Source organism: Tamandua tetradactyla, chromosome 2 (genome assembly GCF_023851605.1).
Source record: "Tamandua tetradactyla isolate mTamTet1 chromosome 2, mTamTet1.pri, whole genome shotgun sequence".
NCBI lineage: Eukaryota > Metazoa > Chordata > Mammalia > Pilosa > Myrmecophagidae > Tamandua > Tamandua tetradactyla.
In genome coordinates this window covers 192,932,773-192,947,352 of record NC_135328.1, presented here as the reverse complement: position 1 = coordinate 192,947,352, position 14,580 = coordinate 192,932,773, and positions in this window count along the sequence as shown.

Sequence of the window (14,580 nt, the reverse complement as noted above, 5' to 3'; positions counted from 1 at the left end):
TTATTTATTTATTAAAAAAATTAACAACAAACAAAAACATTAACATACGATCATTCCGTTCTGCATATATAATCAGTAATTCTGAATATCATCACATAGTTGCATATTCATCATTTCTTAGAACATTTGCATCAATTCAGAAAAAGAAGTAAAAAGACAACAGAAAAAGAAATAAAACGAAAACAGAAAAAAAGATTATACATACCATACCCCTTACCCCTCGCTTTCATTGATCACTAGCATTTCAAACTAAATTTATTTTAACATTTGTTCCCTCTATTATTCATTTTTATTCCATATGTTCTACTCATCTTTGACAAGGTAGATGAAAGGAGCATCAGACACAAGGTTTTCACAATCACACAGTCACATCGTGAAAGCTGTATCATTATACAATCATCTTCAAGAAACATGGCTACTGGAACACAGCTCTATACTTTCAGGCCGTTCCCTCCAGCCTCTCCACTACATATTGACTAACAAGGTGATATCTACTTAATGTGTAAGAATAACCTCCAGGATAACCTCTCGACTCTGTTTGGAATCTCTCAGCCATTGACACTTTGTCTCATTTCACTCTTCCCCTTTTGGTCGAGAAGGTTTTCTCAATCCCTTGATGCTAAGTCTCAGCTCATTCCAGGATCTCTGTCCCACGTTGCCAGGAAGGTCCAAACCCCTGGGAGTCATGTCCCATGTAGACAGGGGGAGGGTGGTGAGTCTGCCTGTTGTGTTGGCTGGAGAGAGAGGCCATATCTGAGCAACAAAAGAGGCTCTCTTGGGGGTGACGCTTAGGCCTAAATTTTAAGTACACTTGACTTATGCTTTGTGGGGTTAAGTTTCATATGAACAAACCCCAAGACTGGAGGCTCAGCCTATAGCCTTGGCCGTCCACACTGCTTGTGAGAACATCAAGAATTCAACTTGGGGAAGTTGAATTTCTCCCCATTCTCACCATTCTCCGAAGGGGACTTTGCAAATACTTTTCCACTCACTGACCGAATCACTCTGGGATTCATCGGGGCATCGCTCTGGACAAACCAACAACATCTCATGTCCTACCCAAGATTCCAAGTGCTTATGGTGTTCAATCAAGCTATCTACATAAGTTATATTAGGAAATGCACTAATCAAAATAAAAATTTTGTACCAAATACACATTTTTTTGCTTTAGTCTCACACATAAGGTGACATTTAAAATATTAATTACCATCTATTTTCAGTACCCTGCAGTAATGACATTCCTTTGTTCTTCCTCATGCACAAACATTTTTAAAATTTGTACATTTAATCACTATTATTATACACTCTAGGCATTCCTAGATTATACCATCTCAATCTTTAATGTCTATCTTTCTTTCTGATTTCATTTATGCCCCCAGCCCTCCTCCTTCTATCATTCTCACATGCAGCTTCATTCAGTGTTTTAACATAATTGTATTACAGTTAGGTAGTATTGTGCTGTCCATTTCTGAGTTTTTATATTCAGTCCTGTTGCACAATCTGTATCCCTTCAGCTCCAATTACCCAATATCTTACCCTATTTCTACCTCCTGATGGTCTCTGTTACCAATGAAATATTCCAAGTTTATTCACTAATGTCAGTTCATATCAGTGAAACCATATAGTATTTGTCCTTTTGTTTTTGACTAATCTCATTCAGCATAATGTTCTCTAGGTCCATCCATGTTATTACATACTTCATAACTTTATTCTGTCTTACAGCTGCATAATATTCCATCATATGTATATACCACAGTTTATTTAGCCACTCATCTGTTGATGGACATTTTGGCTGTTTCCATCTCTTTGCAATTGTAAATAATGCTGCTATAAACATTGGTGTGCAAATGTCCGTTTGTGTCTTTGCCCTTAAGTCCTTTGAGTAGATACCTAGCAATAGTATTGCTGGGTCGTATGGCAATTCTATATTCAGCTTTTTGAGGAACTGCCAAACTGTCTTCCACAGCGGTTGCACCATTTGACATTCCCACCAACAGTGAATAAGTGTGCCTCTTTCTCCACATCCTCTCCAGCACTTGTCATTTTCTGTTTTGTTGATATTGGCCATTCTGGTGAGTGTGAGATGATATCTCATTGTGGTTTTGATTTGCATTTCCCTAATGGCCAGGGAAGTTGAGCATCTCTTCATGTGCCTTTTGGCCATTTGTATTTCCTCTTCTGAGAAGTGTCTGTTCAAGTCTTTTTCCCATTTTGTAATTGGGTTGTTTATCTTTTTGTTGTTGAGTTGAGCAATCTCTTTATAAATTCTGAATACTAGACCTTTATCTGATATGTCGTTTCCAAATATTGTCTCCCATTGTGTAGGCTGTCTTTTTACTTTCTTGATGAAATTCTTTGATGTGCGAAAGTGTTTAATTTTGAGGAGTTCCCATTTTTTCTTTCTTTCTTCAGTGTTTTTGCCTCCAAGTATAAGTTTTATAAGATATTTCCCTACATTTTCCTCTAACTGTTTTCTGGTCTTAGACCTAATGTTTAGGTCTTTGATCCATTTTGAGTTAACTTTTGTATAGGGTGTGAGATATGGGTCCTCTTTCATTCTTTTGTATATGGATATCCAGTTCTCTAGGCAACCCATTTATTGAAGAAACTGTTCTGTCCCAGGTGAGTTGGCTTGACCGCCTTATCAATGATCAAGTCTCCATAGATGAGAGGGTCTATATCTGAACACTCTATTCAATTCCATTGGTCAATATATCTATCTTTATGCCAGTACCATGCTGTTTTGACCACTGTAGCTTCATAATATGCCTTAGAGTCAGGCAGCGTGAGACCTCCGACTTCATTTTTTTTCCTCAGGATACTTTTAGCTATTCAGGGCACCCTGCTCTTCCAGATAAATTTGCTTATTGGTTTTTCTATTTCTGAAAAGTAAGTTGTTGGGATTTTGATTGGTATTGCATTGAATCTGTAAATCAATTTAGGCAGAATTGACATCTTAACTATATTTAGTCTTCCAATCCATGAACACAGTATGCCCTTCCAATCTATTTAGGTTTTCTGTGATTTCTTTTAACAATCTTGTAGTTTTCTTTGTATAGGTCTTTTGTCTCTTTAGTTAAATTTATTCCTAAATATTTTATTCTTTTGGTTGCAATTTTAAATGGAATTCATTTCTTGATTTCCCCCTAAGATTGTTCATTACTAGTGTATAGAAACACTACAGCTTTTTTAATTTTTAAATTTTTATTCCATATGTTCTACTCGTTTGTTGACAACGTAGATAAAAGGAGCATCAGATACAAGGTTTTCACAATCACACAGTAACATTTTGACAGCTATATCATTATTCAATCCACTACAGATTTTTCAGTGTTGATCTTGTAACCTGCCACTTTGCTGTACTTGTTTATTAGCTCTAGTAGTTTTGCTGTGGATTTATCAGGGCTTTTGACATATAGTATCATATCATCTGCAAACAGTGACAGTTTTACTTGTACCTTTCCAATTTTGATGCTTTGTATTTCTTTTTCTTGTTTAATTGCTCTGGCTAGAACTTCCAACACAGTGTTGAGTATCAGTGGTGATAGTGAGCATACTTGTCTTGTTCCTGATCTTAGGGGGAAACTTTTCAGGTTTTCCCCATTGAGGATGATATTAGCTGTGGGTTTTTCATATATTCCCTTTATAATTTTAAGGAAGTTCCCTTCTATTCCTATCCTTTGAAGTGTTTTCAACAGGAAAGGATGTTGAATTTTTGTCAAATGCCTTTTCTGCATCAATCGAGATGATCATGCGGGTTTTTTGCTCTGATTTGTTGATCTGGTGTATTACATTAATTGATTTTCTTATGTTGAACCAAACTTGCATGCCTGGGATGAATCCTACTTGGTAATGATGTATAATTCTTTTAATGTGTTTCTGGATTCAATTTGCTAGAATTTTCTTGAGGATTTTTGCATCTATATTCATTAGAGAGATTGGTCTATAGTTTTCTTTTTTTGTAATATCTTTGTCTGGCTTTGGTATGAGGGTGATGTTGGCTTCATAGAATGAAGTAGGTAGCTTTCCCTCCTCTTCAATTTTGTGGAAGAGTTTGAGCAGAATTGGTTCTAATTCTTCCTGGAATGTTTGGTAGAATTCACATGTGAAGCCATCTGGTCCTGGACTTTTATTTTTGGGGAGCTTCTTAATGACTGATTCAATTTCTTTACTTTGTGATTGGTTTGTTGAGGTCGTCTATTTCTTCTCGAGTCAAAGTTGGTTGTTCATGCCTTTCTAGGAAGTTGTCCATTTCATCTACATTGTTGTATTTATTAGCATAAAGTTGTTCATAGTATCCTGTCATTACTTCCTTTATTTCTGTGGGGTCAGTGGTTATGTCTCCACTTCCATTTCTGATCTTATTTATGTGCATCCTCTCTCTTCTTCTTTTTGTCAATCTTCCTAAGGGTCCATCAATCTTACTGATTTTCTCATAGACCGAGCTTCTGGTTTTATTGATTTTTTCAATTGTTTTCATGTTCTCAATTTCATTTATTTCTACTCTAATATTTGTTATCTCTTTCCTTTTGCTTGCTTTGGGGTTAGTTTGCTGTTCTTTCTTCAGTTCTTCCAAGTGGACAGTTAATTCCTCTACCTTTGCCCTTTCTTCTTTTTTGATACAGGCATTTAGGGCAATAAATTTCCCTCTTAGCACTGCCTTTGCTGCGTCCCATAAGTTTTGATATGTTGTGTTTTCATTTTCATTTGCCTCAAGATATTTACTGATTTCTGTTGTAATTTCTTCCTTGACCAACTGGTTGTTTAAGAGTGTGTTGTTGAGCCTCCACATATTTGTGAATTTCCTGGCACTCTGCCTATAATTGATTTCCAACTTCATTCCTTTATGATCTGAGAAAGTGTTTTGTATGATTTCAATCTTTTTAAATTTATTGAGGCTTGCTTTGTGTCCCAGCATATGGTCTATCCTTGAGAATGATCCATCAGCACTTGAGAAAAAGGTGTATCCTGCTCTTGTGGGGTGTAATGTTCTATAAATGTCTGTTAAGTCTAGCTCATTTATTGTATTGTTCAAATTCTCTGTTTCTTTATTGATTCTCTGTCTAGATATTCTGTCCATTGATGAGAGTGGGGAATTGAATTCTCCAACTATTATGGTAGATGTGTCTATTTCTCTTTCAGTGTTTCAGTGTTTGCCACATTTATTTTGGGGCATTCTGGTTCAGTGTATAAATATTTATGATTGTTATGTCTTCGTGCTGAATTGTTCCTTTTATTAGTACATAGTATCTCTTTTAACTGTTTTACATTTGAAGTCTAATTTGTTGGATATTAGTATAGCTACTCCTGCCCTTTTCTGGTTGTTATTTGCATGAAATATCTTTTCCCAACCTTTCACTTTCAACCTATGTTTATCTTTGGGTCTAAGATGTGTTTCCTGTAGACAGCATATAGAAGGATCCTGTTTTTTAATCCATTCTACCAGCCTATGTCTTTTGATTGGGGAGTTTAATCCATTAACATTTAGTGTTATTACTGTATGGGCAGTACTTTCTTCTACCATTTTGCCTTTTGGATTTTATATGTCATATCTAATTTTCCTTCTTTTTACCTTTACTCATAGTCTTCCTTTCTACACTGTTCTCCACACCTCTCTCTTTTGTCTTTTCGTATCTGTCTCTAGTGCTCCCTTTAGTATTTCTTGCAGAGCTTGTCTCTCGGTCACAAATCCTCTCAGTGATTTTTTGTCTGAAAATGTTTTAATTTCTTCCTCATTTTTGAAGGACAATTTTACTGGGTATAGAATTCTTGGTTGGCAGATTTTCTCTTTTAGTAATTTAAATATATCGTCCCATTATCTTCTCGCCTCCATGGTATCTGCTGAGAAATCTATGCATAGTCTTATTGGGCTTCCCTTGTATGTGATGGATTGCTTTTCTCTTGCTGCTTTCAAGATTCTCTCTTTCTCTTTGACCGCTGACATTCTGATTAGTAAATGTCTTGGAGTATGTCTACTTGGACGTATTCTCTTTGGGGTACACTGCACTTCTTGGATCTGTAATTTTAAGTCTTTCATAAGAGTTGGAAATTTTTCAGTGATAATTTACTCCATTAGTTTTTCTCCTCCTTTTCCCTTTTCTTCTCCTTTGGGACACCCACAACATGTATATTTATGCACTTCATATTGTCACTCAATTCCTTGAGTCTCTGCTCATATTTTTCCATTTTTTTCCCCTATAGTTTCTGTTTCTTGTCAGATTTCAGATGTTCCATCCTCCAGTTCACTAATCCTATGTTCTGACTCTCGAAATCTACCATTGTAGGTTTCCATTGTTTTTTTCATCTCTTCTACTGTGCCTTTCATTCCCATAAGTTCCATGATTTGTTTTTTCAGACTTTCCATTTCTTCTTTTTGTTCATTCCTTGTTTCTTTATATCCTCCCTCAATTCATTGATTTGGTTTTTGATAAGGTTTTCCATGTCTGTTCGTATATTCTGAATTAATCGCTTCAGCTCCTGTATCTCATTCGAATTGTTGGTTTGTTCCTTTGTCTGGGCCATACCTTCAAATTTCCTGGTGTGATTTGCTATTTTTGCTGGTGTCTAGACATTTAATTACCTTAATTAGTTTATTCTGGAGATTGTTTTCCCTTCTTTTACCTAGGGTTTTCTTGCTGGATGAATTTGTTGTTTATCTGTTCTTTGACATTCAGTTAAGCTTTTTCTGGACCTCTAGCTTAGGTTTTGTTTAACAGAGGAGAATTTTTAAGTTCTTGTTTCTTGCCCTGCTTGTATGGTACCCTCCCCACCTCCCTTAGGAGGGTCTACTTAGGTATTATAGAGCTCAGCCAGATTTTCCCAGACCAAACTGGCCTCCTGTCAGGAGGAAAGAGTCACCTGCATCAGTTTTCCCTGAGGGTGAGACCCAGCAGGTTGAAAGACTTTCCTGTGAAATCTCTGGACTCTATTTTTCTTATTCTGCCCAGTATGTGGTGCTTGTTTGCCTGCAGGTCCCACCAGCAAAAGATGATGCGGTTCCTTTAACTTTGGCAGACTCTCCCTGCTGGGGGCATGGTGGAGTCAGAGAGGTTGTAGACTGGTTTTAATGGTTTCAAATTACCAAGCCCTGGTGTCTGAATTCTTTGAGGGAGGGTGTATTACGTAGGGTTCTCTAGAGAAACAGAATCAACAGGGAACACTCGCAAATATAAAATTTATAAAAGTGTCTCACATGACCGCAGGAACGCAGAGTCCAAAATCCTCAGAGTAGGCTGTGAAGCCAAGGATTCTGATGGAGGGTCTGGATGAACTCCACAGGAGAGGCTCACCAGCCGAAACAGGAAGAGCCTGTCTCTTCTGAATCCTCCTTATAAGGCTTTCAGTGATTAGATTAAGCATCACTCATTGCAGAAGACACACCCCTTTGGCTGATTACAAATGGAATCAGCTGTGGATGCAGCTGACATGATCATGATTTAATTCTGTGAGATGTCCTCATTGCAACAGACAAGCTAGCACTTGCCCAACCACCACTTGGCCAAGTTGACACATGAACCTGACCATAACAGAGGGATTCCACCTGAGTTGGGCTTCACCCCTCCCCTGGGGAAGGCACAGGCTCCAGACAAGCCCTCAAACGAGCTTATTTCTGCCTATGCCTGGGGCAGCTGCAGCCTGAGAAGCCCTGCCGCTGAATCCAAAGGCAGTTAAGCCTTTGTAGAAACACAGCCACAAAAACCTCTGTTTCTTTTCTTTTTTTCTTTTTCTGTCAGCCCAATGAGTGACCTCTGCTTTGACCGGGTTCACCTGAGCTGGGGGCCTATTTTTAGTAGTCAGAATTTGTTAATTAATGCCACAATTGGCGTTTGGTTGGGCTCAGTCCCTGCTGCAGGTAAAGTCTCTTTCCTTTCCCCCTTGGGAAGCAGCCTGTGGGGGAGGGGCATGGGCTGCCACAGCTTGGGGAACTCACAGTTCTGGGGAGGCTCACAGCTGATCCAGCTCGTCCAGACTGGGGTACACTGTGTGTCCGGTCACTGACATGGCCCCAGGAGCTGTTCTGTACTGTTTCTGGTTATTTAGTAGTTGTTCTGGAAGATGAAGTAAAATGTGCACATTGCTAAGCCACCATCTTGGCTGCTTTCCCTCCTATTACAAGTTTTATAAACTATTTCCCAACATTTTTTTTCCAAAAGCTTTATGGTCTTGGATCTAATGTTTAGGTCTTTGATCTATTTTGAGTTAATATTTATATAGAGTGTGAGATATGGATCCTTTTTCATTCTTTTGCATGTGGATATCCAGTTCTCCAAGCACCATTCAATAAATGTTCCCAGGTGAGTTGACTTGACTGCCATATCAAAGATCAATTGTCCACGGATGAGTGGGTCTGTATCTGAACACTCTGTTCTATTCCATTGGTCAGTATATCTATCTTTATGCCAGTACCATGCTGTTTTGACCACTGTAGCTTCATAATATACCTTACAATCAGGTGGTATGAGAGCTCCAACTTAATTTTTCTTTCTCAGGATATTTTTAGCTATTTGGGGCACCCTGTGCTTCCAGATGAATTTGGTTATTGGTTTTTCTATTTCTGCAATATATGTTTTTAGGATTTTAATTAGTATTGTATTGAATCTATAAATCAGTTTAAGTAGAACTGATATCTTAACTTTATTTAGTCTTCCAACCCATAAACACGGTATGCCCTTCCATTTATTTGGTCTTCTATGATTTCTTTTAGCAATTTCTTGTCGTTTTCCTTGTGTAGGTCTTTTGTATCCTTAGTTAAATTTATTCCTAAATATTTTATTCTTTTTGTTGCAATTGTAAATGGATTTTTTCTTGATTTCAGATTGCTCATTCCTAGTATATAGAAACACTACAGATTTTTAAATTTTATTTATTAACCATACCAACATACAAACACAAATGTTTTTACCATATGATCATTCAATTCTACATATATAGTCAGTAACTCACAATATCATCACATAGTTGTATATCATCATCCTGATAATTTCTTAGAACATTTGCATCAATTCAGAAAAATTAATCAAAAGAAACAGAAAAAAATTCATACATACCATACCCCTTACCCCTCCCTTTCATTGATCACTAGCATTTCAATCTACTATATTTATTTTAACATTTGTTCCCCCTATTAGTTATTTATTTTTAACATAATTAATAATATTTATTCATCAAAATGATAGTACAGAAACATGACTGAAGATTCAGTTGAAATTTCTAGGGAGTCCAGCTGTTTTCCAGGCAAATGTCTCCATACTCCAAAGGAGACTTTGGCAAATTTAGTTTGCTTGTTTGATCCAAATAACCATATTCTTTTCAAATGGGACCAAGTCACTTTGCAGCAATCATCAGGTAAGAACAGCAGTGAATTACTCAGTTTCAGAGTTTTTTTTTTCAGTTTTAGAATGCTATCCTTTTGACAATTGAAAATTGTTTCCTCAATACCCTAAATACTGTTTTAAGAAGGTCTCTTTTTCTGTCCTTTTAACATCACTTGTTCTCTTACCTTAATTTCTAATTATATAGATATATTTAGAAATGGTTCTGTTGAGCTTTCTGCCTTTAGACCATAAATTGTCCTCACAGCCAGGACCTTTTATTTTTAATTCACCAACATATGCTACTTCTGATGGAAGGACTAGCTTGTAGGATTCAAAAGCCTTCCTTCCTCCCTCTCTTCCATTTCCCCTCCCTCAGTCTTTCTGCTTCTTTGTCCCTTTCTACTCGTCTCTTCTTTCCTTTTATTCAACAAATATCTATTGGATGCCTCTTTAAGGTAGGTACCCAGCTAGGCTGGCACATATAAAGACAAATAAGGTGCTGTTCCTGCCCTTGATTTGTTAACAGTGTAGTAGAAACAAACTTGGCTATCTGAGCACATCATGGTGTCTAGAATTCCCAGTTGTCTACAATCTCACCAGGCAGACAAGTAGGGAAAAGATCACAGTCAGAAGGAAATGACATGCATAAGGGCTTGGAGGTAGAGAAATGTGCAAAGCCTGTAGTTTATGCGGGGAAAGGCCAGGAGTTTTATGTTGCTGGAGTATAATGTTCATGGGGTACTATGGAAAGGGAGGTAGGGAAGGAGTGAATGTCAGGGGAGTAGGTTGGAGAATTTAAGGTGAGACTGTGAAGACACCAGAAACTCTATTCAAACTTTGGCATTTTATACCCCAAGTCTTTACCCATAAGGGCATCTGTATACACCGGTGAGGAGAGTGGCAGGGGAAATGGTGGAGGATGCACACCCATACTTTTTCACACTGTTTATCCTTTCCTCTTGTTTTGGTTTTAAAAAGAGAATTTTTTTTTTTTTTTTTTTACATGGGCAGGCACCAGGAATCGAACCTGGGTCCTCTGGCATCACAGGCAAGCATTCCTGCCTGCTGAGCCACTGTGGCCCGCCTTAAAGAGAGAAATTTTTAAAAATTAGTTATCTCTATTTCTAAAGCAATGAGTTGGAGCACATTTGTATTTTTAAATCATTAGCAAAATAAATATTTTGATATTAATTGGACAAAAGCTTTTAGCAGTTGTCGATATCAAACATTAATCTGTAAGGAAGAGTCTTCCAATTTAGTAGGTTAACATAGTCAAGGCCTTACAATTGTAAGGAAGCACTTTTCCCTTGTACCCATTAATAAATCAATTAATTTTCAATGTAAGCGCATAGATTCTTTTTTTCATTAACTAAAAAAAAATTACAGGAAAGAAACACAAACATTCTTAACATGTGATCATTCCATTCTACATATATAATCAGTAATTCACAATATCATCACATAGTTACATATTCATCATCATGATCATTTCTTAGAACATTTGCATTAATTCAGAAAAAGAAATTAAAAAATGGAAAAATAAAACGAAAACAGAAAAAAAAACCCATACACACCATACTCCTTACTCCTCCCTTTCATTGATCACTAGCATTTCAAACTAGATTTATTTTAACATTTGTTCCCTCTATTATTTATTTTTATTCCATATGTTCTACTCATCTGTTGACAAGGTAGATAAAAAGAGCATAAGACACAAGGTTTTCACAATCACACAGTCACACTGTGAAAGCTACACCATTTTACAATCATCATCAAGAAATATGGCTACTGGAACACAGCTCTACATTTTCAGGCAGTTCCCTCCAGCCTCTTCATTATATCTTGAGTAACAAGGTGATATCTGCTTAATGCGTAAGAATAACCTTCAGGATAAGAGCACATAAATTCTTACTTCACTCAGTAGGCTGTAATTCACTACTGACATTATTTTGATGCTCATTTTGTCCCAGATGTGGCCAGGGGAGCCCCTCATGTTGCCTCCTGTGCTTTTGACATGTCCCTATCAACTTTTTAAAATTATTATTTTTAAATTTAAAAATATATATACAAACAAACACAAACATTTTTAACATATGATCATTCTTTTCTCCATATATAATCAGTAATTCACAATATCATCACATAGTTGTAGATTCATTATTATGATAATTTCTTAGAACATTTGCATCAGTTCAGAAAAAGAAAACAGAAAAAAATTCATATATACCATACTCCTTTCCCCTCCCTTTCATTCATAACTAGCATTTCAATCTAAATTTATTTTGACATTTGTTCCCCGTATTATTTATTTATTTTTAATCCATATGTTTTACTCATCTGTCGATAAGGTAGATAAAAGGAGTATCAGACACAAGGTTTTCACAATCATACAGTCACATTACAAAAGCTATATCATTATGTAATCATCTTCAAGAAATATGGTGACTGGAACACAGCTCTACATTTTCAGGCAGTTCATTCCAGCCTCTCCATTATACCTTAACTAAAAAGGTGATATCTACATTATGTGTAAGAATAACCTCCAGGATAACTTCTAGACTCTGTTTGGAATCTCTCAGCCATTGACACTTTATTTTGTCTCATTTTGTGCTTCCCTCTTTTGGTCGAGAAGGTTTTCTCAATCCCTTGATGCTGAGTCCCAACTCCTTCTAGGATTTCTGTCCCACGTTGCCAAGAAGGTCCACACTCCTGGGAGTCATGTCCCACGTAGAGAGGGAGAGGGCTATGAGTTTGCTTGTTGTGTTGGCTGAGAAAGGCCATATGTGAGCAACAAAAGAGGTTCTTTTGGGGGCGACTCTTAGGCCTAATTTTAAGTAGGCTTAGCCTATCCTTTGTGGGTCAAGTTTCAACACTATAGATTTTTGAGTGCTGATCTTGTTACCTGCCACTTTGCTGTTCTCATTCCTTAGCTATAGTAGTTTTGCTATGGATTTGGCAGGGTTTTCCACATATAGTATTATATCATCTGCAACAAGGAGAGTTTTACTTCTTTCTTTCCAATTTTGATGACTTCTATTTCTTTTTCTTGTCTAACTGCTCTGGCTAGAACATTAAAATAACAATGGTGACAGTGTTTGTTCTAGTTTGCTAGCTGCCAGAATGCATTATACCAGAAACAGAATGGCTTTTAAAAAAGGGAATATAATGAATTGTTAGATTACAGTTAAAGGCTGAGAAAATGTCTCAATTAAAACAAGTCTATAGAAATGTCCAATCAAAGGCATCCAGAGAAAGATACCTTGGTTCAAAAAGGCCAATAAAATTGAGGGTTTCTCTCTCAAGTGGAAAGGCACATGGTGAATACAGTCAGAGTTCCTCTGTCATCTGGAAGGGCACTTGGCAAACATGGCATCATCTGCTAGTTTCTTCTCCTGGCTTCCTGTTTCATGAAGCTCCCCAGGAGGCATTTTCCTTCTTCATCTCCAAAGTGCTGGCTGATGGACTCTCTGCTTCATGGTGCTGCAGCATTCTCTGCTCTCTCTGAATCCCTCATTCTCCAAAAAACAATCTTTTTTTTTTCCTGTTAGGGGGAAAGCTTTCAGTTTTTCCCCATTGAAGATCATGTTAGCAGTGTTTTTTTCATATATTCCCTTTATCATGTTGAGGAAGTTCCCCTCTATTCCTATTCTTTGAAGTGTTTTCAGCAAGAAAGGATGTTGAATTTTGTCAAATATATTTCTTAATCAATCGAGATGATCTTGTGATTTTTCTGCTTTGATTTGTTGATATGGTGTACTACGTTAATTGATTTTCTTATTGAACCATCCTTGCATACATACTTGGTTATGGTGTATAATTCTTTTAACGTGCTGCTGAATTCAATTTGAAAATATTTTGTTGAGGATTTTTGCATCTATATTCATTAGAAAGATTGGTCTGTAATTTTCTTTTCTTGTAGTATCTTTGTCTGGCTTTGGTATGAGGGTGATGTTGGCTTCATAAATAAGTTAGGTAGCCTTCCCTCCTGTTCAGTTTTTTTGAGGTGTTTGAGCAGGATTGGTACTAATTCCTTCTTGAATGTTTGGTACAATTCACACGTGAAGCCATCTGGACCTGGACTTTTCTTTTTTGGCAGCTTCTAATGACAGATTCAATTTCTTTCTTGTGATTGGTTTGTTGAGGTTGTCTATTTCTTCTCAAGTCAATGTTGGTTGTTCATGCCTTTCTAGGAAGTTGTCCATTTCATCTACATTATCTAGTTTATTAGTATAAAGTTGTTCATAGCATCTTCTAATTACCTCCTTTATTTCTGCAGAGTCAGTGGTTCTGTCTCCACTTCCATTTCTGATTTTGTTTATATGTATTCTCTCTCTTCTTCTTTTTGTCAACTTTGCTAAGGGTCCTTCAATTTTATAGATTTTCTCATAGAGCCAACTTCTGGTTTTGTTGATTTTCTCAATTACTTTCATGTTCTCAATTTCATTTATTTCTGCTCTTTTTATTTAATCTTATTTCTGATCTTATTTCTTTCCTTTTGTTTGCTTTGGGGTTAGTTTACTGTTCTTTCTCTAGTTCTTCCAAGTGAACAGTAATTCCTCAATTTTTGCTCTTTCTTTGGCATAGGCATTTAGGGCAATTAATTTCCCTCTTAGCACTGCCTTTGCTGCATTGCATAAATTTTGGTATGTTGTGTTTTCATTTCTATTTGTTTTGATATATTTACTAATTTCTCTTGTAATATTTTTCCTTGACCTACTGGTTGGTTAAGTCTGTGTTTTTGAGCCTCCAAATATTTGTGAATTTCCTGACCCTCTGCCTGTTATTGGTTTCCAACTTCATTCCTTTATGATTTAAGAACTTGTTTTCTATGATTTCAATCTTTTAAAATTTATTTATACTTGCTTTATGACCCAGCATATAGTCTATCCTTGAGAATGAACCATGAGCATTTGAGAAAAAGATGTATCCTGCTGTTGTGGGTTGTAATATTGTACTGGTTTGAAATGATGTGTGTCCCCTAGAAAAGCCATAGTTTAATCCTAATCCCATTTTGTAAAGGCAGCCATTTCTTCTAATCCCTATTCAGCATTGTATATTTGAAACTGTAATTAGATCATCTCCCTGGAGATGTGATTCAATCAAGAGTGGTTGTTAAACTGGATTAGATAATGACATGCCTCCACCCATTTGGGTGGGTCTTGATAACTTTCTGGAGTCCTATAAAAGAGGAAACATTTTGGAGAATGAAGGAGATTCAGAGAGACCAGGGAATGCTGCAGCACCACAAAGGAGAGAGTCCATCAGC